The sequence below is a fragment of the Oxyura jamaicensis genome, chromosome 2, assembly GCF_011077185.1.
Source record: "Oxyura jamaicensis isolate SHBP4307 breed ruddy duck chromosome 2, BPBGC_Ojam_1.0, whole genome shotgun sequence".
In the NCBI taxonomy this organism is placed as follows: domain Eukaryota; kingdom Metazoa; phylum Chordata; class Aves; order Anseriformes; family Anatidae; genus Oxyura; species Oxyura jamaicensis.
This window is the reverse complement of record NC_048894.1, coordinates 50,235,373-50,259,646: the sequence shown is the minus strand read 5'-3', so window position 1 is coordinate 50,259,646 and position 24,274 is coordinate 50,235,373. Positions and strand designations below refer to the sequence as shown.

General features: G+C 38.0%; 1 long non-coding RNA gene across 2 annotated transcripts in view; it reads left to right on the top strand.

Annotated features, from left to right (window-relative positions):
- The window catches only part of LOC118161329, a 133,456-nt gene that overhangs the window by 70,942 nt on the left and 38,240 nt on the right, over positions 1–24,274 (top strand). Inside the window, exons 3-4 of one of the 2 annotated variants that reach the window (XR_004747951.1) lie at positions 4,503–4,583; positions 4,789–6,016. This is a non-coding gene — a long non-coding RNA (uncharacterized LOC118161329). Of the gene's footprint in view, positions 1–4,502; positions 4,584–4,788; positions 6,017–24,274 lie in introns of those variants that run through there. The other variant, XR_004747950.1, reaches the window with a different exon arrangement.

Genomic DNA, 24,274 nt, shown 5'->3' with positions numbered 1-24,274 from the left:
AGAGTTCAATTTAATCTTGTATTAATTTTTTCTAATTTTTATTTCTTAAGAACTAAAGTTTGTTTTGTGGTATCACAGAACTCTAGATTTTTTTCTAAATTATATTTCTCTAATGTGTCACATGATTTCTATAGCAGCTTTTGATGAAATGTCTGATTATATGTCTTGTTTTCATCCTGTTCTTTGTATACTATGGTATAATTCAGATTTTCTTTTAAATAAGCCTTTGGCCTTTCAGGTGCTTTTGCTTTGCAAAGAAATTAATTCCTTCAGGTCAGAGAATTTGCAGCTCCAGCTGTGACTGTAGATGAATGTTATTACAGGGTCACATTCTGTAGCACTGAACCTAAATAAAAAGATTAGCAAGAGTTCACTTGGAGGAAAACTTTTTAATTTCACTGTAATAAGTATGAGAATACATAGGGGAAAAAGAAGGAAGCTTTATTTTTAAATTGTTAGCAACTTATTCACCCCCCTTCCTGCTTTTGTTGCACTTTTAAAATGGCAATAAAGGATGGGATTGAGCTAATTCATGGTAGAACTTTAGTCCCTGGCCTACAAATGATCTTTTATTTTCCTTGAAAAGGAAATCCTAGTCTACTTCTTTCAGTGGTAAAGATTATGTTTATGAAGGAATTGGAGAGCTTCCTGATATGTTTCATTTTTTCAGGCAATCTTATGCCATAGCTTTACTCAGTGCAAAGGAAGAAGGGGTGTCATAGTTACCTAACTATGGTTGGACTCAGCCTGACAGCCAGCAACACCCAGATTATGTCTCATGCCTTCAGAAGAGTGTGTATTATTTTCTGCAGCCATTATGAACAATTCCTGGCAGAAATGTAGGACTTCTATGGTGACTCTTCAGCTGTGTACATAGACCTCGTGGTCTCTTCTCAAAGTTGTGCCTCTCTCCAGCCATGGGGGAAGAGTAGAGGGGCTGCCTCACTCATTAGTATTTTCTTTTGGTTGTTGGTGGCTGGGATATGCACCCATGCTTCTTGAGAAGTATGAAGAGATGAGCCACTACTTAGGGCAACAGTCTGATCCTCGTAGGCTCTCCTGTCTCAAATGTCTCCAACTTTATGAAGAGAGGATGGAAGGGGTTTGATTATAGCATTCTTGTCTTTCCCAGAATTTTAGGCCTGCCAGTGTCAGGCAGCACTCTTATCCAAGTAGTCAGAGCAATACTTGCATCCACTTCCTTGGGAAGGAAAACAAATAATTAAAATTGACTAATGTGACTGCATTGCTTGGCTTAAGAAATCAGACAGAAGTCATCTAATTCTAGTAGTTAAAACTCAAGGTCAGCTTTGTCACTTGCTCCATCTGGGCTGCAGAAGTGACTCCTGGTTGGTGAGTTTCTGGACCCCTGGCTAGAAAATGCCATGGGGTGTGTCCAGATTGCCTGCCAGGAGCTCCTGGTGCTGAAACCAAGGAATGAAGGTTGCTACATGAACAGTAATCTCCGTGTTAAGTAACAGAGGTGTTGCTTGAGCACACAGCATCAAGAACTAGGAAGCATTTTTGATTATGTTGTGTGCTTTTCTGTTCCTTATTTTTATTTCAAATACTTTGCTCCTTTGAGACCCGTTTGTGTCTAGTATATTTTTAGTAAAGAAATATAGCATGTAAAAGCATTCCTCAGTCTTTGTTTCATCAAAGCCTAATACCTTTTTTCAAAGAAGGGAAAAGTCTATGGACAATATTGTACTGTGCTTCAGCAATGGTTTTCATTTGTGACCAAATGAGAATCATGTTAAACTTTGAATGTTCACCCGGTCCTTTTATTTCTCTCCTGTTTTCTTGCTTGCATGCACAGGAATATGGTTTTCATTTGTCCTCCTCATGACTGTGTTGTGGACCACATTCTGAAACTGCAGAGACCACCAACGGTCCATAGAGATGGCTGAGGAGCCACAATCTGCACAGCAATCCATATGACTTTTTTTTTTTTTTTTTTTTTTTTTTGTTATACCCTTGCTCCAGCACTCTGAGTTAAATGTTTCTGATGATCTTTTGTTTAATAACCAATGTGGCTTTAATTAGTCACAAGTGGCAATGATCTTCTAAAGGTAGAAACTAAGTGTATTCAGATGAAATAGGCATGTTCCATAAAAAAAGGAACATTGCATAGTATGATTTTTCTGGCTGTACATTCAGGAAGGCATCCTGTGCTTTAGTACAGTCCCATATTTTTTCCTACATTTTTCAGTGTCCTTAGCGAAAGAGGTTGCTTTGTGGAAATTACAGAGACTATGTTGGAAGAGACATTAGTCTTAGAAGCACGTTTTCTGGGAACAGTCTATGTGCTATTCCTGAGTGTGTTGGTTTCATTTTAGTCTGACCAGATTTCCAAAAACTTAGTATGTTGCAAGGTGAAAATTTTAGACCATAACCTCTTCAGGTAAAACTGTCAGTTCTACTTTGTGATGTATACAGGTCTTTTATTGTTTCATTGGCTAGTTCCTGCTAGAAGGATTTAAATGTGGACAGGGAATTGCAATTTTTTTTTTTTTTTTTTCTTGTAAAAACCACTTATTAGCATGACTACACACCAAGCTTATAAGTTGCATTTTGGATAAAACTAACTTACACTAGCAATTAAAATCTGTTCTTTTTTTTCTGTAGCTAAAAAAATCCTGTTAATTCAGTCTGTGTTTGGAAAGGTGAGCTTGGTCCTTTTATTTCAATTCTCATCAGTCATGAAGGCCTCAACAGACCACATTGTTCTCTGTAAGCTACACCTGGGTAACCACTCAATGTCCTGTCCTTGCTCTCCATTATGTTTGGTCACCCTCACTGGAGGCAGAGCAGATTGCAGAGAAGTAAAGGAAGGAAAGCATTAGCTAAGATGGGCTTTTGCTGCTACTATAGGATGACTGGAGGGACTTCTACTTGACTATATTTTAAAGGCTAATTTGATCCGATATATATATAGATACATGTATTTGTATTTTTTTAAAGCAGAACATATATGAGGAGTCAATTATGAAATAATAATAGCACTTGAACTTGCTGTTTTATTGACCATAGCATTTTTGTGACCATGCTGCTTTTAACACAGAACTGCACTCTTAGCCTGCAGTAGGTGGTGAGGTTTGGTAGACCCTTAAGATAGCTATGTAAAATTAATGATGTAAAAGTATGTGAATTAGGAAAATGATTGCAAATCTACTTTTACTTGTCATAAGTCAGAGGAACTTCTAGTTTATATGGAAGCATTCATGTATCAGATGCTAGTATCTGATAAACCATTAAAATTCTGTAGAAAGTGAGACAGGTATCTATCTGCATAAAATTCTTTAAAATTTACTTAATAATAAGTTAAATATAGCAAAATACTATTGGAACCATATCTCAGGTGATGCTTTGCTAGCCTTATTTACTGGAGTAGGCAACTAAGATACACATGGGATGTAACTGTTTCGAAGTGGCAGAACAGAGAATGTTCTTTCATGTGTTACAGATTGCTAAAAATTGGGTAGAGCCTACTGAGAGATTGCACTTTGCACTTTAGATTAAGGTAATTGTATATAGAGAAAATGTTTGTGGGATGTAGGTGTCATTTAGAATGAAAATTTGTGTTCATAAAATGAGAACCATACCCATACCATTATGAAAAAATACTTTTCTTGTGTCCTAGAAAGCATGTGTTGCTAATGAACTTTATGGTGACATGGTAGCAACCTGGAAATTTGAAAGGTTAATTTGCAAGATAGCTTATTGCATATTTATGCTCTGTTACTCAAGCAGATGCATGCAACATTAGCATTACATTTTTTTGTTTGTTTGTTTGTTTGTTTTTCCAATGTAGTTGATTTAGAAAGAGAAGACTTTGCAGAGAAACTGCAACTTAGATTAGTTATGTGTCTTATCATACTTTTATTGTGGCTATGAGTTCACACTGCAACTCTGAAGAATGCTGTGTCCAGAATTTTAAAGTATTCTGTATACCTAGATGTTGTGGAAAAATAAAGCTTTCTAACTCAAATTAAAAATGAAGGGAAATTTTTTAAGAAAAGACATATGTTTCACATTTAGCATGTCACCATTTCTTTAAAATATAATCATAGTTTGAAAACTCTATTTCTTTTCCTGTGAGACCTGAAAAACCTCTCTGTTAGACAGTGTGAATTAATATCAACAAGTTAGTATGTGGATACAGTGCAGTTGCCAAATCATTGAACCAACTAGAGATAAATGCTTCTATTTTGATATAGCCATCTTTACAAATCATGTTGATTTTCCAGCTATAATTAGTCTTGTTCGTAATTGCATTTTATGTGGTTTTAGTTCTGCCTCAGAGGAGCGCACCACAATTTTGTTTATTCTAAATAAAAAGTTAGATTAGAAGAAGAATCATTTGGACAAAAAAAAACAAATTCTTATAAATGCAGCATGAGACTGAACTCTGAAGTATTACTGTACACTATTTCAGATTACACTGGAATTGGTGACTTCTGTATCATGTAACATACTTATATTTCTTTTTAAACATTTAGGAATTTGCCAGATCTTTCTTGTTATGTGGTTGCTGAAGCATTTTCCTGGCACGGCAGTGATGATTGATGAACACACTTCAGGTAAGAAATCAGATATATGTCATTTGGTATGGTTGTTCATTAACTTCCCTCACATTGTTTTGGTTAAGTTTCAATAGTAGCAGTCTTCAACATTACAACATCAGAATTCACTGAATATAAAATGTAAATAATCACTTGTCTACATGAATGTTTAAACACGTCTCTCTGTAAATCATTGTGAACAGGTTTTTGGTTTTTCTCCTAGGTTTTGTAACTCTGACAACAGATGACGTTACATGTTAAATTGGGTTTTAATGATCAAAATATTATTTTAAGGTATGATCTGTCACTTCTAATTCTTCCATCAACCCACCTGTTCTTCCAGGAGTTAGTTCCATCTACTTTAAGTTATACCAGATTGGAATATCTATTCCAGAAGGCTTTACTTTTCTTAAACCACACTTGGCTCTGCTAAAAAATATTTGTGAAGTTGATCCCTTACTAAACTTTTTACCAGTTAGCCTGCTCATAATTTGCTAAAAATATCTGCGTGAAGGGGAAAACAAAACACTTTTTTCTGTGTATGTAGTGAGTTCCAACCTATCACACTGGGGCGATGCTGGCTCTCCAGCAAATTATGTTCTTCTGCCTCTTGTGATCCAGGTTTGGTCACTCAACTTTTGCACATAGATCTGTAGCAGTCATGAATAATCTGATGTGGATTTCAGCTGCTTCTGCCTGTGTTCCAGCAAAAAATATAGAGACTTCAAAAAATTAGTTTTTCTAAATAAATCTGCTTCTATAAAAGATACATTTCCATTAAAACTCCCAAGAATGTTATGCAAATACAGTAAAAAGATAACACGTGCCAATGCTGTTTTTTAGCACAGAGCTGCAAAATCTTTTTCTCAGTCTTGTCATGTACAAGAGTTATCTGATGTTGATAAACTGTAAGATTATTGGTAGTACATAATTATCCTCTGTAATTGATTAGAATTGTGGGAACAAATATGTTGGCTGCTGTTATAGTTTTTACCCTTGCCACTGTATTAAAGTATTTCCTTCATTTACTTTTGAATTTCACTTCACTTTAGCAGTTAAAATTGTAAGCCTGAATATAAGGGCAATTTCAGAATTTCTTGAGTGGTTTTGTAACCTGTTCTTTGAGATTGTGTCAATCCAGGATACAGTTAAGTTGTTGACAGCCTTGGCAGTTAACCCAAGCTCTTTAAAGACTACCCAAAGGCATGTGAAGGTTGGTTTTGATTCAATTCTTGCTCTGCCTCCAGCTTCCTGGGAAACCATGGATGAATTCCTTAGTCCCCACAGCAGTGTGAGGCAAGCACTTAAACACCTATGTGACCTAAAGAAGGACCCATGTGTTTCTTCTGATAAAGAAAGTAGTAGCATGCTGCACAAAAATGTAGTCTCTAACAACACATAAGCCCATGGGTACATTGAGCTTTCTGTGCAAATGCGGGTCTGGTGCTGGTAAGGCAGAGCTGCTGGGAAGCTGGTGCTCAGAGCTGGTTTACTGGCAATGTACTTTTCAGCTAAAGTAAAAGACTTGGGCTTTTATGTTAGCGGTGTATTGGTACATGCTTGGGCTTTATCTCTGTGCTCCACTTATCCTCTTTTTTCTTCCTTTATAAGTGTATTGTGAAGACAAACATGGCAAAGACTGCACTGTATTCAGGTGGGAGCCAGATGTGTACATAATATAGACACATGTCTGAAGATAAGAGCACAAAATATGCAAATGGATGACCTTGGAGTGTACTTTGTTTTGCAATTTGGGGGTTATAAAACCATGAACACAGCAAACACTTTAAAATATCAGTACCAGTTAGATCAAGGGTCCAGATAATGTCTAGAGCTTTAGGAAGACATTGCAGACTGCTGTTCCATTGAATTACTGGTAGCTAATGCCTGGGGAGGAGAGCGGAGCAAGCCCAGCATATGGTTGTTTCCCATCTAGTTGTCTAAAGATCTGCAGATGATGGACATCTGAGTCATTGGTGGTCTCAGTGTTGAGTAGCCTTGGGTGTACTTTTCCCCTTTTGTGAATATTTGGGACTATGTTTTGAACCTGGATGAATTTTTGGGCTCTGCAACTTCATGCCTTTCAGAATTCCCCAGTTGAATGCCATGGAGTGAGAGAGCACTGTGTTGTTTGCTTTGTACCTCCTACTTGCTAATGTCACTTACCTGGGGGACTATGCTGATGTGCTAGGTTATTCAGAAGTTGAACAATACCCTTTTTGCTCTAGTGGGATGGTGGGAAAGGAGGATGGCTGCTAAGCTTTAAATAAAGTATCTTCTTAAATAGCTGGGCTAAATAAGATCTTCCTGAAGTAAAATGAAACTGAACAGCTTCTGTGCTTCTGATTGCTAGTGCTTTCAAAATATGTAGGTCTGAAGCAGCTGCTCAGACCTGTCTTGCTTTTCTTTTTAGCACACTTTCCATGTTTTTAAATAATACTTTTTTGACATGGAGATAAATAATTTGGAGGTTGTGTGGCCATTATGTTCTGCTCCTCTTCGGGTTCCAGAAAGCCAAGAAGGTGCTCAAGTCTCCTGTTCTGTGAGGCACTCATCCTGACCATTTTTTTTCCCGACAGAATTCAAGATTGTGTGGAAGAAACTACCAAAATTCAAATATAACTGTGCACATGCATTCTGTGGGTTGAGCCTCCCATCAACACATTAAAACACAGGACCGTTAATCAGAACTGAACGTTCTTTTCTCTTTATTTTTATTTATTTGTTTAAAATACTGCTTTCAAGTTCACAGAGATTTAGATGGGTTGAAAAGAAAAAAGGAACTACGCAATAGTGCCTTTGCTGCAAAATCATTGTGTTGAGGCCTTGGCTATGTATATTGCAACTATTGCATCAAGGCTATGGAAGGAACTGTGGATATTGCATAAACTTACCTGACTTGGTTAGATGGTGTGTCACAAAAATATACTGTGCAATATATATAATATTGACTTATACAGTATACTTGTCAAACTTGAAAAAGCTGTGGTGTGCTGAAGTTGAGCCTCTTTGGAAAAAGTAAAATGCAATACTGTGAATGTGTTAAGTATAGAATATAGGGTACTAGAGTTTCAAAAGTATGGGCTTTTAAAATTTTACTAAAACATATAGAACCAAAATAACAACTCTTAGCTAAAACTTTAGAGTTAGTTTAAGGAGAGTAATTTGCTTATACTAGTTCTCTTTGTTGGCAGAGAATGTTTTGGAGATATAATTAATGCAGCTGGGTAAAAGTTGGGTTTATTTTTGCTCTCCATTTTTGGTTTTCTTCCAAACAGTGGAGAACTTGGACTTGCTATTTGATCCAGATTACAGAGCCAACTTAACATTGTACAGGTATTTTCATCCCGTCTGCCCTCATTTTTCCTTTTCTGCCTATGTTTGGGGCAGAAAATGATTCAACTCTTATAAAGGGTCACCTTAGTATCCAGGGTTGAATTGTTATGAGATGCAAAGCAAGTTGGGTGCAGCATACTATTTAATGTTTTTTCAGTTGAAGATAACTCCACTGTCTTTGAACACTGATGGCTTATGGAAACATGATGGCTCAGCACATAAAAGACTGCTAAGCCACCTCTTCTACTTAGAGAAAACTCCTGGACACCTTATTCCTCTTATTCCTCAAATCCCCAGAAAATGGGCATAAATTTGTGTGTGAATCCCATCTGTGGTACAAGAAGACAAGCTGTTTAGTGTAGAGCAAAGAGCAGGAACTTCAAATAACAAGCCTTGCAAGACTGGAAGCATAGGTGAAGTGTTTGCTCATGGGTTTAAGCCTTTGAAAAAGTCAGGAAGGTAAGAAAAAAAGTAAATTCTTTGCAGTCCTTGCCTGTGTAAAAAGGAGTGGCTAAGAAAACTTCTTTGAATGTTTGAAAGTGGAGAAAGTGAGTTGGCCAGTTTTATTAGACTTAAGAGAAGAAGGTTTATCCACAGATCATCTGGATGCATGTGAATATATGGAAGTGGATTGCATCTTGCCAGAGATATGTATAAAATGAAAAAAACACAAAGCATTTCATTTCATATATTTATTTATTTATCTGTAACAGGATATAACTAGACTGTAAACTTTGGCAGGACTCTAATATCTGAATTCCTCTTGAAACTCTAACTGCCTTTTGTAAAACTGATTCTGGAACTGGAATAAATGAGCAACTTCTCTGTATTCTCCCTGATGTTAATTAGGTGAAACAGTAAGTTTTATATTTGTCCAAAAAGAGCTCAAAACAAGCAAGAAATTGAGGATAGAGGAGCCAAGCAAGGATAAGTAATGAGACAGTTTCTCAAACTGGCAACGGCATACCAAGAGTTTGGAAAAAGCACACTTGCAAGGTTCCTTTATTATTATAACCTCTTGAACAGAATAATGCAGTCCAAACAGCTATAAACGCTTCCAATAGGGAAGTTTATGACCTAGTTTCAGACTGAAATGCTCACAGTATCATAGTGTGTGGAAGGAACTTAAAAGAAGGTGCTAGTGGCAATGCCTCTGGAGCAACCTGGTGTATTTAGGCACTCCTGCCCTTTGCAAATACTTGCTAAGTGGAGTCAACTTCAAAAATAGATTTATATATATATTTAAATTCTGCAGGGGATCTAGAGTTGGCTTGAAGAATTTACATAGGATGCTTTTTTTTTTTTTTTTTCTTTTTTTTTTTTTTGTAACAGAACACTTTTTGGAAAAATAATCATTCTAGCAGTTATTTCAGTGGGGATTTGGCAATTACAGGATGCCTCTCTCCATCCTGTGTTCCTCTGGAGCAACAAAGGAAAAAAAAAATAGGTGATTTTAATCTGGTGACAATTACAAAATCTCTTCTGGGGTGAGATGCAGAAAGTTTTGATTAGGCTTCAATTTATTCATGGCCCTCCTTCAAGGAGTAGGGGCAAAGAGTTGAAGGGATTGTGCTGAGTGGGTGGGAACCAAAACCTTGAACCTATGATTTGAACAGCAACCTCTTTTAAATTGGAGAAATACTTCTCTTTGGTTCTGTATGCCCTCGCAATAGGCATCAGAACAAACCAGATTTCAAGCTGGCTTGCAGAGAGGCTGGACAATGGGGTGATTTTGTGAAGGGGAGGAAGCAAAGCTATAATAAACTAGATGAGCTACTGCATGTTGGGGGATTTTGTTTGTACTCCTTTTCCTGGTGTTCTGTGACTCACTGGTGCCACTGAAAGCAAGGGAGCTATGCTCATCCCCATCTGATATGGTGCTGATCAACACCATGTATCCTTTTCTTCTGTTTCTTCAGACAGGCTGAGAGTGATCTCGAGAGCACAGACCAAGAAGTGTTCTCAGCCAAGAAGCATTTCTGCATGTTGCAGAAATACATTAAACAATACTTGGTTAGCATAGCAAGAGCTATAGTTAAAATTCCTACAGTGTTTCAATTATTCTTTTATTATTCCAGTTGCTTATAACTTCCTGAAATGCTCACGTCTCAAGCTGAAATTTTCCAGACTTGATCTTGGCCTGACAGTGACCTTTCTTCTCTTTTCTTCTTTGTTTCTCTTTTCTCTGTGGTATTAAGTGAATATGGCTTGGACATTTCATTTTTAATGAGAAGAAAATAGTAGAAAAATACACTTCAGCTGTTACTTTAAAACCTTAAGACTGTGAGTAGCTCAAGTGGTGCAGCTGTTAGAGAAATGGTGGTGAAAATCCCCAGAAGTGCTTCTTGAATCTTACCAGAATCAGCGAGAGGGGCACTCAGAGTGCTATCAATGTTAGGTCTTAAAATTGAATTTTCTTTCTATCATGCACATGTAGTTATCACATGCAGTTATTTTGGCCATGATCAGTGAATAGACTGTTTGAGCTGAATGAAGCAGCAGTCCTCACTGAAAGAGCAGATCTGTTTCTCGCTCTTTGCCACAGCTCTGGCGCCACAGGGCTCGTAATTCGGAAACACAGCAGCACAGCTGGCAAGCACTGCTCTGGGACCTGCAGCCTTTGGGGCACTCTTCCTGCCCCAGCCAGGCCTCAGTTCAAGCTGAAAATGTGGAATTTCTCAGAAACTGTTCTGAATGGAAAACTATTAGCAAGAAAGCACATTTTTTAGATAAGATTTTTGACTGGCTCTTCTCAAGCTGAAGGCTACATTAGTTTGGAGCAGAACCTGATTGTCTTAGGGGGATGGATTTATACTTAGGATGGAAAGGATAGAAATAATTTGTCAAGTGTTTTTCTTTAAATGAATGATGTTAACATGTCTATTTATTAATTTATTTAAAGACTGATAATGGTAGTGATATTGATAAACAGCATTTTTTTTTTGTTTTGCTACTTTACTCGTAAGATGTATTTCAAGGAAAAAGGCCATGTATCTGCTTGTTGGCTTGCACATAGGTGGTCTTAAAAGTTAAAAGTTTGGGTTTTTGCAGAGCATATCCAGTGTGAGTGTTTCTGTAAAACATCTTAAGAAACTTTTAATTTCTGGAATTGGCTTCTTCTAATTTATCCTTTTCCATGAGAAATACAAATTAGCATGCATTCATCAATCATCTTTGTTTCCATTGTTATATCAACATGTATTCCCATTGACTAAAGCGAGTGTCTGACTCTGCAAGATACAGGGCATCAGAACACGGAGGACGAGAACAGAACTGCAGGCAGACCACACTCCCTTGCCCTTTAACATGTGTTTTAAGTGAATTCCCCAGCTCTGAACATCCAGTACAATGTCATAATTCTCTGTTCCTTTAAAGGATTGCCAAAACTTTCATTATTCCCTACCATAAACTTAGGTAGATCACCTGCAGGACTGTCCCTTCCAAGAGCTCCTGAGAGCCGCTCCACCTCACCTTCAGCTGCGCTTCCAGATGCTGGGTAGAAGTATGGTGCCCATGGCATAAGCAGAGCTTTCCATATCAGATAAGAAGACTTGTTTCATATTTGTGAATTGCATTATACATACTGCCATCTCAATTCATTAAAGTCTTATTTTCATTTTCTTTACCTGCTCTTCTTTCACTTCTCCATGTCATTCTGTTTGCTCTCTCTCTAGTTAGTTAGTTAGTTAGTTTAGTTTAGTTATTTAATTGTTTATTTAGGTAGTTTAGTTAGTTTTGCCTTTGTATTCCTGCTATCTCAAAAGCTGGTCTCTGATTTTTTTTCCAGAGATGATGCATGAAGAAAAAGTTAATAGTGCTTCCTTGGGACCCTGTTCCTAGCAGGAAAATTTACAGCAAGGAAGACATATTTTTAATTTTTAGTGCACTGTTTTGTTTGAAAGATGACTCTTAAAATATAGTATTTTACGCTTAAGTTATGCAAACTCCAAACTTATGTTAGTTATGCAGAATTTCTTATGTAAATCTAATGAAAATAATTGTCCCTGCACAGACAGCACCCTTTCTGTTAATACTGAATAGCTGCTACTGGCTCAGTGACTTTAAATTCTTGACAGTGGTGAAAGCAGTTTTGAACTACATGATCAGGCTGGATCACTTCCTGCCAGCTCTGTCAGGTAGAACAGTAAGTTACCCAAAGAAAAAAGAGCTTTTTGTTGAATGCTGAGGCAGTTTGTTTCAGGGTTTTTTTGATTGTTTGCAGGTGATATAACAGAAGCTGAAGAGAGGGCTCATTTGGCCTAGAGGAACAAATTCTTGTTTTATTCTAAATTCCTACTCTTTGAGTCTGACTTGTGGTTTCCTGGCAGTTAATTCTTTACAAAAGCTTGAACAGTCTGAGGGGGGTAAGAGGGATATCAGTATGTTATTATCTTTGCATGGCTATGTTAACTACTAATTAAAAAAAAAAAAAAAGGATAAAAAGTTTTTTTTTTTTTTTAAATAAAATCTCAAAGTACTGGAGAAAAAAGAGCGGCAGAATATAATATAAAATATTTTATAAATATATATATAAAACAAAAACAAAGGCATGGGCAGATTGACCTATTTGCTTTTTACTCCAAGCAATAGTAAATTCCATATTATCCAGATGAATGATCAGTGCATTTAATATGAACTTATTCTCAGCTGCGTCACCACACTACCAGTATTTCATATATTGAACAAGTATGGCTGCAGAGTTTAAGACTTGTTCAATAAGTATGGAAGTCCCATCACAACCACCCCCACTTCTGAAATTAATTGAAACCTATCTGCTGCACCACAGAGAGAAACATCTACCTCAAACTGGCATTGATCTGTTGTAAAAAGCAGAGTCTGATACCAGAACTTCAGAGACCTGCTTTATATTGCACATCTATGTCTCTCAAACAGGAGGGGCTTTTTTCTTTAAATCTCAACCACCAGACTTTGCTCCAACTTGCTGTCCTCTTGGTAGGAATCTTGTCAGGTGTGGCATCCTTCAAACCAGTTATGGAGTTAGCCGTGAACTACATAACCATGTCAAACACAAATGTCTTAAAAATTTAAGGCTTGCTTGGTTAAATTTCTGTAAAGTTTTTGAAAGAAAAGCATTTATTTGCATTACAGGTATTTAGGAGAGGACTCAATTATTGGAGTGTCCAGAAACATGATATTTTGAAATTTTTGGCCTGATATGTCTCAATTGTACACTGAGGTACGTTTTTCCAGGGTTACAGGTAGACTTTGGTTCATTTTGTCAGCTGTAGGATATTTGGGATGGATTACAAATAGGAACGTGGAACTAATTTTATCATGTTGGTTTTATATTCAGTGACTTTTGCACTGGTCTTTCCTTTGTAATCTTTGCTCTAGCTATAGGGTCAAGTATTCTGCTGTCCAGAATGGGTTCTGGTGTTAGAAATTTTAGTAACAAAAGTCTTTTTGTCTTGGAGTATTTGAAAACTGACAGCTCATCCTTTAACCTGTTGGATCAAGTTTAATGGGGATTGATAGCCTTATATATATATATATTTTTTTTTTTTCCTCACAGTTTTCTGCTCATTAATAAAATAGTCTATGGTGATGAGTACTGTGGAAAAAGTCAGTTTAACTCATGAAATGCCAGTGTCCTAAGCACCCTTGCTTTGTTACTTCCCCAGCCCCCATGTGCCTCCTCTTATAGACACGCCCTAGGAGTTAATAAAAGACACACCAGACAGAAAACCCAGTGTAGGCCAAAAAAAAAAAAAAAAAAAAAAAATCTTCCTGACAGAGCTGCAGCAATTCCCACACAGTAAATTCATGGCTGACTAAACGCCACTGCTGTTCTACAGAGGGGAGGGATCACAGTTGCTTCTTTTTAATTTTTTTTTTTTTTGGTGCCTGTCTAATTGTGCGAATGTGCCCTGGGTGCTTGACCTCCCTCCCCACCTTCCCAGGCCCCTTGAAAGTGACTGTAATCCTCCTGGCTCCTGTTGCCTCCACCGGCAAAACACACCAGCCCTTAACTTGGAAGACATCCCATTGAGCAGATGTGCCTTGTCCCGGGGAAGACGGCCCTCTCCCAAGCCCAGTGCTTCTCTGCACACTCAGGAGTGACTAATTCTGGTTGTATTACTGCTCTGTGTACAGTCGGTGGTGTGCGTGTATGTGTACTGGGGAGTGTTATTCCTTGTGGCAGGGATCAGTGTAGGAGGGCTGTATTGCGGGTTGCACACCATCGTTTTCAGACAGTGGGTACATATGGTGACTCAGTTTGTTAACTGAAAATTAAACTTGAGAGTCTAAACTTGTTTAAAGATGTTTACAGCTGAGATTAATTTTGTATTTTTTGGCCTTTGGTCACGATTAGCACGTAGGCTTTCTTGTGTATATTGTAAGGAAGCAAAGTGGACAGTGGCTTATTGCTGCAGGGAAGCTGAAGGCTGCTCTGGAGGAGGCACCTTTATGTATCACTGCCTTTAGCAGACTCAGAAAAAGCTAAAAATAGGAAAAGCTGAACCTCAGTGGTGTGCCCTAGTGCTGATATGTGTTGTATTTGTCTAGCATGAGGAATTAATTGGAAAATATTCAGTGTCTCCGCTAAAAAGTGACAGCCTGCCTATGTCCATCAGCTGGGAAAGGCAGAGCAGTGCTCTGCTGTTGGGGTGTCTTCAGGCAGAGGTGAACTAGTGAGAGAGCAGACCTGCAGAAATCAATAGCCTGGAAATCAGGAAGTGATTTTTGCCATTACCAAAGCAGGACAGTGGGAATATTGCCTTGCTGGGAGGTTTGCGTTGCTGATGTCTGATGGAGATGACGCCTGTTTGGCTCCTCTGGCATCCAGCCATGCCACCTTGTGCTGGCTGGGGAGAGGGGCTGTCCACTGTCCGTTCCAAGGACAGAAATATCACAGCAAGAAATTTCCCCATGCATAGTCAGGGGAAGCAATGTTGGTGGCAGTGCTGCAGCTCTGTAGGTTCAGCTGCGCCAGAGATTAGGCCCATTTCAAGCTGTCTCTTTCATATCCATGGCCTTGCTCTGATCCTAATCATAAAGATATTAGGTATCTTGAAATATCAGTGCTTGTTGCCTCCTCTCCCCCCCCCCCCCCCCACCTCGAGCAAACCACTTAGCCTACAGATGTGGGACTGCTTGAACAGGTTTTCAGTGGGAATAAACTGCTGAGATTCTGTGATGTATAATTTATACAGAAGAATAGTCTTTCACCTGCAGAGCACTGGTAAATGCTGCTTTTGTACTGTGGTCAAGGGCATGCACTGATAAGCTGGTGGGAAAAAAGGAATTCGGTGACAGTAGGTGTTTCTTCTGGGGAACAAACACAATAATAACAGGAATATACATCAGAGGGCGAGAATGCTGACTTCTCAGATCTTCCCTAGTACACACACAGTTTTAAAACTTCTTTTGAGTTTAATTTTTGTTGTTTAGAGATGACACTTTGCCACTTTGGTATCTATCCTGTTGTCCATTCTTGCCTCCCATTTTGAACACCAGAGTTCCTGGCAAAGTGAAATGTAAGTTGGAGGCTTTCTATATTCTGAAGAAACTTGAATGGATTTAAAATAAAGCCTTCATCATAAGGAAAAGCTCAATACTTTCTACTCCAAGATCTACTTGAAATACCTGAATGGCAGTCAGAGTGGAGGGTTTTTGATTCACATGCTGCGCTTTCTGAGGGAAGAGTGTGTAAGTATCCAAAAAATGATATTTTTGGTTCTTTGGCAATTAGGAATTTGACCAAAGCTTTGGAAAGGAGTACCAACAGGTAGTACACACTTTGTTTGGAGGCAAGTGCTCCATAGCTTGATTGATTTATGTTGGCAAATACAGTGTTTCAATACGGGCACATGCTGTAACATTTCGCCACTGTAAGAAAAACAGCCAGACCCAGGGTTCTGTATCTAAAACCAGCTCCTGGAGTTGTGGGCATGGGCCATTCCTACAGTGCTGTTTTTACGCTCTAAGTAGGGAACTAGACATGGATATGTCTGGATCCCTGCAGCCAAGCTGCAAGTGTGGATGCTAAACCTTTGCGTGGGTAGAGCAGTTGTGTGACTTGTTTCTTAGGGAAAACTGATAATTTTGGACTAATTTTGAATAGCTTTCACATTCTAGTCAGTTTTCTTTTTTTTTTTTTTTTTTTATTTTTTTTTTTTTTTTTTTTAAATTTGTTCTCCACAGTTTGTCATTTTTCTTACTGAACCACCCCACCAAAAACTGGCATAAAATTTTGTGTCTTTTTTTTTTTTTTTTTTTGAGATTTTTCATAGGAAATCTGTAATACATACTCTAAGTACAAAAGTGCATTCTATTCATTCATAGGACAAAAACTAGGCTGGATTAGCTTCTTTTAATGTTCTCTGCATTAAGGCAATAATAAAGTAACTTATATTGTCACATGGAGTTCTCTTGAATCTTATTCGCATGGAGATAAAATTTCCCATGTGAGTGGTGATAGAATGTACATGGAAATTATAAATCCCTTTTCTTGGTTGTATCATTTTTACCAGTTGACATGCAAAGACACATTCTCCTCTTAGAAAAGAGTTTTTGGCCAAGTTCTACTTTTTTAAATCCACTGACATATAGCAGACAGTTGTGCTGATTTTTCAGCAGTGGTTTCAAAATTTTGCTTATAGAACTGAGAAGAGACTCTGATCCATAGTTATGCAAAAAGTGTATTTTATTCTTGTTTAAAATAGCACAAACTTTCAGTACTCAGGAATTACTATTTAAAATACACTTCATTTTTATCTGCAAATCCTCCCACATAATTTACTTTAAGTTTTAAAGCAGCTGTGATTGTCTTCTCTTGCCTGCAGCTGTTCCCTTTTTCTTGAAACTTGGACTGACTGAAGCAGTTGGTCTAGACATAGTTGGTGTATTTTGAGGGGAACTTACTCACTCAGCTGGTGTTTTCCATACACGTGTGAACGCACACATATACCTACAGTATGTGGTCTGTATATTTAGATTTTACTTCATTGTGCACTTTGGTCTACAAAGCCAAGCAAGAGAACAAGGCTGTTTTTGCAGGAAGATATCAACAAATGCAATTACCTAAAACTGCAGTTCCACTAACAATTTGCATCTGGCTGCCTGGGGAGGTAGCTCTGCTGTAAAGCCAAGCAAATTATGGACTGGATTGTAGCAGCTTACTTACTTTATTTATTTATTTATTTAACTTAAAATTCCTCTAGTTTTAATATTGCAAGTGGACTGAAACTTAACACTCACACTAGACGGAGTGATCTCCCAACCTCAGTGTCTGACATGGATTCTTGAACCAAAGAGGAACTGATATAGGTCTCTGAAATTCACCCCATAAATTAGGAGGCTGTGATTCTCCAGGGATGCTGGTTCGGGGTTATGCTGTATGTTCTTGGCAAGGTTGCTTTTTGAACGTTTGCACAGAAGGGATGGGGGGGTGCAAGGAATCTAAAACCAAACAAGTCAGTCTTTTTTGAGAAGAAAATGTTTATTGAATTTGGCTTTAATTTAGGTGCCATACCAGTGGAAGAATTGCAGTTATATTTAAGCATAACATTGGCTTGAACATGACGCTGTGTAGCTTCCCTTACATCTGTAAGGTTGCTCTGGATGTGCTGTAGATTGCTGCAGCCAAGGTCAGACATGGGTCATGGGTGTGGGTGTGTGTACAGACTATGCTATACAGCATGTATCAGAAGCATCTGCAAGCTGCAGAGCTCTGCCAGTATCACTCCAATGATTTGAAACACCACTAGGCTTTAAAATAAAACATGCTTTCTCATAGCATTGGCTGTTCAAGGGTGTAATGGATATTCTTATATGTAACAGGAAAGCATATACAGTAATTAAACGCAAACCAAGAGAATTACTCAAATTTGGCAAAAATGCCTGAGAAAGGATCTGCTATAGCTGTAGATATAAATGATATACTAGCCAAAATTACTTTCAGAGGCTTTAATTACATCTGTTTTAGTTTAGGTTGTAAAATGCAGGATACTGCATTTTTAATGTAATTCATGGCTAATCTGTGGATTGCAGTATTGTTCCAGTAGGAACGGTGTACTTGGATTGGGATCATTGAAAATTTCCGTTTTGGTATGTTTGCTGGTCTGTGGCAGGGCATGCTGTCCAGAATCGCAAGGTTCTTCGTATGTGTGTGGCTGGTGGTGGATTACTTTCTTTAAAAGCAAGCACACACACACCATAACAAAAAAAAAAAAAAAAAAAAAAAAAAGCAATACTCTTTTGATTTTAAGGAAAATGCATAGTTATATAATAAGCTGTTTGCATTTTCAGATACGTAAAGCAGTCATCAAAAGTAAATATTTTCTCTATAGTCTCTTCTGAAATGCACACAGTAGGACTGGGGGTGTAATACTTCTTGAAGTATTCTACAGTAAAAATGACCATTTGTAAATGAGAAAAGTCCTTAAGCTATTCAATGTTTTTCTCTAGTTAACATTTTCTGAACAAGAAAGAGAACTTGTGTTTGCATGTGCGTTTGTTCCCATATTTTGTATTGCTTGGTAGTTCTGGTAGTCATACACCAGTAATGAGTGGCTTAAATGCCACAAGAAGGCAAGGTCCAGGCAAGGAAGGGATTGGCAGTACTTGCAAATCTATCTGCTCATAGAAAGGAATTTAAAAGTGCCATTTGGAAAAAACAGAGCCACTGTAAAAAGCAGCAGATTCAAATGATCTAGATCTGAACAATTTCAGAAGAATATCTAAGTGAATTTTAAACAATACTGGCCAACTATTGGATGAGTTGTGGAATAAAGAGTGAGCTGGGCAAGAGGAGCAAGGGGAAAAAGTAGTATGTCCTCCTGCTCTAAAGGGCAGAGGAAGAGAACCAGGAACTACTGCTCAGTGAGCATCAGTTAAATCTGTAAACACATACATCAATGAATAAGTTAACAGGTATAAAAATAGAAACTCTATGCATCTGAATAACAGAGTAATGAGTTAGAAACTGTATCTGGGTCTTAACTAAGGTCTTAAATAATTTAGTTACACAGATGCAGAACTCAGGCCAGAAAAACTGGAAGGCCTTTTTGGTCAAAATTATAGTATCAGTAGTAGAAGGAAACTGCAGTTCATATAATGTGGCTTGATTTGGGGGGAATAATGTCTGTATTATTTTCTTGTGAAATCTTATTTAAAATACCATTTTAATTGACTGGTCTTTGAAGGTTGGTACATTGACTGAAATTGAAAACGGGCAAAAATAACAACAACAAAAAAACACAACACAACAACCCCTAATCCCTGAAACAGATGGCAGTAATAACATACAAGGTTAGAGAGTGGGCACTGCAATGCTCTTCACATCTTATATTAAGGGGCCTTAATATAGGGATGTGGCACACTGATGTGCGGTAGCAAACTATGAGCTCTCTTCCACTTCATTGTGCAGGGATAATCAGCTCTTTTCAAATGGCTTAGCCTCTTGCTGTGAGCAGGATCTGAGGCTATGTTTTTAGCACGTTGCTGATTTCTAGCAGGAGGAGTAGCTGCACCAGTAGTTTCAGGATCAAGTCTCTGAGAAGTTTGGACCGTTTTGTGTGTGCATGTTTGGAGCATCTCTTTTTAAATGCCTCCCGCAAAATTTGGGTCAATTGGTGATGTGGCACTGGAGATCTTTATTGTAAGAAAAGCAGTTATAAAACTCCACAAAGATGATCAACTCTCTCTTCTAATTTCTTCCAGGACTTCCCTGAAATATCGTCCTATATTGGAAGGCCTAGGAGTTACTTTTTGCAACTTTTCTCCATAGATACGAGGTTCGGGAAAGCAATTTCTCACATAATTGCTTCATGTGATTGCCAAGAGTTACGTGTCTAAGTTAAGTACATAAGAAAACTTCACCAAATACTGTGAGACTTCTGATAAAACCTTAGGTATGTGGCAGTGCTGTCCCTTGATGCATCATTTGTCCCATGACGTATCTGTTAGAGTAGGAACAAAGTGATGAGGATGGATTTGTTTGACTGCGTTATCTCAGTGTTTTAGTAGCTGCAGGTAGCATCACTGTGATAAGAGGCAATCATTGCTCTGCTTGGTCTTCAAAAATACTGCTGAAAATACAGTTATGCTACCAGGAGATAATGCTGCCACAGAGATGGCTTTTTTTTTTTTTTTTTTTCCTGTTGTCTTTGTTTCATGCACCACAAAGAAGTTTACTGTCACTTGTGTTTGGGCAACAAGGAAACTCTTGTGCTGAAGGCAAGAGCTGAGAATATTCTGGGGCTTTGCTGGTGATTCTGTCCCTTGCTTTCTGAAGATACTCAGCCAAAATTAGATCTACTGATTTAATCACCAGACTTTAATTATGAAACCAAAGAAATGCCAGTTGCACTCTTCAGCTTTTCTGATGCATCTTGGGGCCTTTGGATTCACTTTTATTAGTTCATAGAGATACAGAAACATGGAATCCTGTACTGCTTGGGAAGGGGTTATTTGGGAAAGACAGACAGGCAGTTGTAGAAGAAAAAGCAGGTGAAATTAATCTGATGGTTGTCAAACATTTTTGACTTAAAACTAATTGGTGTATCAAACAACATTGAGAGACAGAGTGAAAGCTGCCTGTCTTTCCTTCTTCTAATGCCTAGACTCCTAAAACACCTGCCCATAGTCTAGCCCGTGAAAACTCCAACACATTGTAGCATTAGTCCATCCTTCTGGAGGACGCTAAACATGGCATAACTTGGAGAAAAGTATACCTAGGTTACTGAAAGCCAGTTTCCTCCAAAAACTTACAAACAAAACCTATGTTGTATTTGCAAACAAGTAGAAAAAAATAACAAAGAAGATTCAACATAATGAAAAAAGTCCATAACCCTGCCCCCAAACCAGTGAAGAAAGCAAGCAACCACCCAATCCAACCACAACACTCCTGCATTTCTCTCTCCCTGGCTTTGTCCTGCCCCCTGAATATGGACTTGGCTGCCAGAGCAGATGCCTGCTGTGTGTGGTCTGGGTGCCCCTGCATTGGAGGAAGCTCCACACATGTGTACTCAGCTGCTTGCTCTACTCCTGCCACAGCAGCAAAGAAGGAAAAATTCAAAGGCCGTATGGCACAAAGGAGGACAAGTCACCCCTAGGCTTAGCTGAGGCTACAGAGCTGTGCACCTTACTGAGACTTCAGAGAAAGCTCTGAGTTTCGTGCTTGTTTGTGTATTGAAAAAGTTGATGTGTATTTTTCAGGAGGCATTACCCAAATCGTACTTTACTTCTGTTAATTCCCTTAGGAAAAGCAAACACTACCAGAGCTGGCCACATGATTTGTTTTTTTCAAATATTTAAATTAAAAACAAATGAACAACAACAACAAAAAACACTCTACTTCAAAATTAAGATGTCTTGTAGCTGATTGACACTATGTGATGCTGAAGTTGAGCATACTCACACTGGCTGGGCAGTTGTGATGTCCAGACCTGGTGAGGCTCAAAGCCATAACAGCAGCTAAATGCTCTGAGCAGCTGGTGCCTTCAAAAAAAGGAAAGAGAGCAGTAGACTTTAAGTAGTAAGGGATACAGAAAAATATCTGTTGAAGTGAATGGTATGTCCCAAGACATGACTACTTTTGAACAAGCAGCATGTGATTAAATGCATTTAAATAGGGAAATAGCTTGCTAAAAATATTGTACCTACCCAGACATTGTTAATCTCACTGCAGTGTCTGTATATGTGCACATTTAACATCAGGGTCCTCTTACGTTGCATGCTATGCATGAGGTAAAACCACAGACCATGGCCAAAGGAACCTGGACTTTCCGTTGCCAAATATAACATGATTTAAACTTTTTTTTTTTTTTTTTTTTTTTTTTTCTTTAATGGGCTGCACTGGGTTTCCTGCATTCTTCTCATTTAAGGTTATTACTCAAGTCTTCAAACTTAAAGCCCACACAAAATGAAATGATACAAACAATCATCCAGCTTCTTTCTTGTACACCTGCCCCACTTTGAAAGGCTGATCTGCCATTGCTGTGGAAGAATGGTGTAGAAATAGCAAATAATCTGTTGCATTATTAAAATATTTATTATCAATGGAACTTCAGCATCTTATATTCATTGTGGTGTTTTCTCTTTATTTACCTTGCTTTACCTACTGTTGTGTTGTCACTTGCTCTACACACACCAAATATAAGGCTTTTTTAGTAAAAGAGCAAACAACTTCACCATATTATGTTACGTCTTACATTTATACACATTGACTATTCTGTATATTTATTTAAATATTACAATCTATCATCATACATAATACAGTTGTGGAAGGATGAGTAATTTCTGTGTGTCCAAGAACTGCTGAGACATTCTTGCCTGAATTTTTAATTTCTCAATTACCAGAATTTTCTGTCAGTGAAGCAGAAGCTGCTTCCGCTGCTGCTATCTCGCTAAGCTGAGACTAGCTTGGTGATATTAATGATCTTCCAGAGTATCAACTGTAAAGAGGAAGAGACAGTAGAAATCTTCTGACTACATAATACAAAATATAACCAACATCTAGTCACAATAACACATGAGGCTGTTATTTCAGGCCTTTTGTGGCTGTGGTGGTGCGTTGTTATTTTGCCTTAATACACTCTTTTTAAGATTCCTGTCTGCACCTCTGCAGAGGTGACAGGATGCTTTACATGAGGTAACACAACTGCTTCGTTGTCCTTTACTCTTGCTGGAATTTGGTCTCTGAAGAACTTGTCCCATTTCTTTTGCATTTACTACACCCAAATGCAAAGGTGACAGAGGCACTCTCCAGTGTCATGTACTTCTGTTGCTGGAGGAGATCAAAAATTGTGGGTTTGAGATATAGGGGAAGGTCTGAACTGCTGGATCTGAATCCCCCTGAGAATGTATGGAGATGCTGATGGGGTGATGGGGACAGGTATTTAGTGGTGGCCATCTCTAGTTGCTGCTTTCCTGCATTTATCTTGTTGGATTAAATAATTGACCATGGTCAAAAGATTCCTGTACTATTTCTTTTTGCCTCCTTGTTTGTGCCATTGCAGTAAGCTGTGCTGGTGCTGTGTGCCTCATGTTGTCAGCTCACCATCAAAGCAGGGTTGAAAACTGGATGGCCGAAATGGTTAACTGCTGGTGTTGATAGCCCTTCCCATCCCCTGGAGAGATTTCCTTCTCAGTGGAGAAGGAAATTTTGTCAAATTTCTCTTTGTCAAATTTCTCCTTCATCACAGCAGCTCACAGCTTGGCATAGTAGAACAAACCCAGAACAGCACTTTTATGTTCAGAGCTGCATTATACTCAGGCCAACCCACCCTGCTGCAGGGTGGGCAGCCACAGGGAGGAGGACAAGCAGTGTCAGGGGAATAACCGCCCCCAGTCCTCTCTATTGAAACTGCCTGGGTTCAGCTGCGAGTGCCTTCAGCATCTACTGTAGGAATATACAATGTTTTGAAACTTGGTAGTTCTCCTGAAAAGAGAATAGAGACAAACCACAGCTGCACTGCATGATGTGGAAGTTGTGGAAATGCCAGCATTTCACAAGGAGAATAGGGATTTTTTTTTTTTGTTATTATTATTATTATTATTTTAGGAGAACAGTAATTTTTGTATTTTTAAAGCTTTTGTTTTTATTTTATTTTCTGAGAAAAACAGAAAATACTCCTTTAGGGATGAACACACAGGTTTGACTGAAGAAAGAACCAATCCATGGCTTCTCACATTTTTTTAACTGACTGTGAGATTTATGGTTTGGGGGTTTGTTGTCTTTGAATGGTTTGGAAGAGAAAGGAATTGAAATCTTTCTTCTTCATTCTTTCTGAAATACTTCAGAATTTTTCTTTCATTTTTTAATTCTTAATAGAAAGTCTTGAGTTTGCTCAAGTTTTCTAATCTAGACTGAAGAGCTTTAGACTTCTCTCCTTATATATTATATCCTATATTAACTTAAATATGTTAAACTGGCTTCATATATATAGATATAGATATATATATATACATGAAGCCTGTTTAATTGGTTAGATGAAGACTAGTTTTTATAAAACGATCCTATCTGCCTTTAAAGTTATATTCTGGCTTTGTTCCACTTACATTAATTTCTAATATTTTGAGTCTGCTCAGTACTGACGAATATAGGCGAGACATGCAGCCTTTACTTGCAGTAACTCTGTCAGTGCAGGTTGCTTGCTTATTACATATTTACCTCTTCATTTCTCTTAGAGAGTTCATTAATCCGTCAGCATGACACAATCCTTCCAATGAGATTGTGCCAAATGTTACAGTAGCACACCAGCAGAAACCTGTGTGCCATTTATTTTTCCAGAGATTAAATAAGATCATTTTCCTGTCATCTAGTATTTATGCCCAGTGCAGTCAAAATTCACTGACTTATTTTATTTTATTTTATTTTATTTTATTTTATTTTATTTTATTTTATT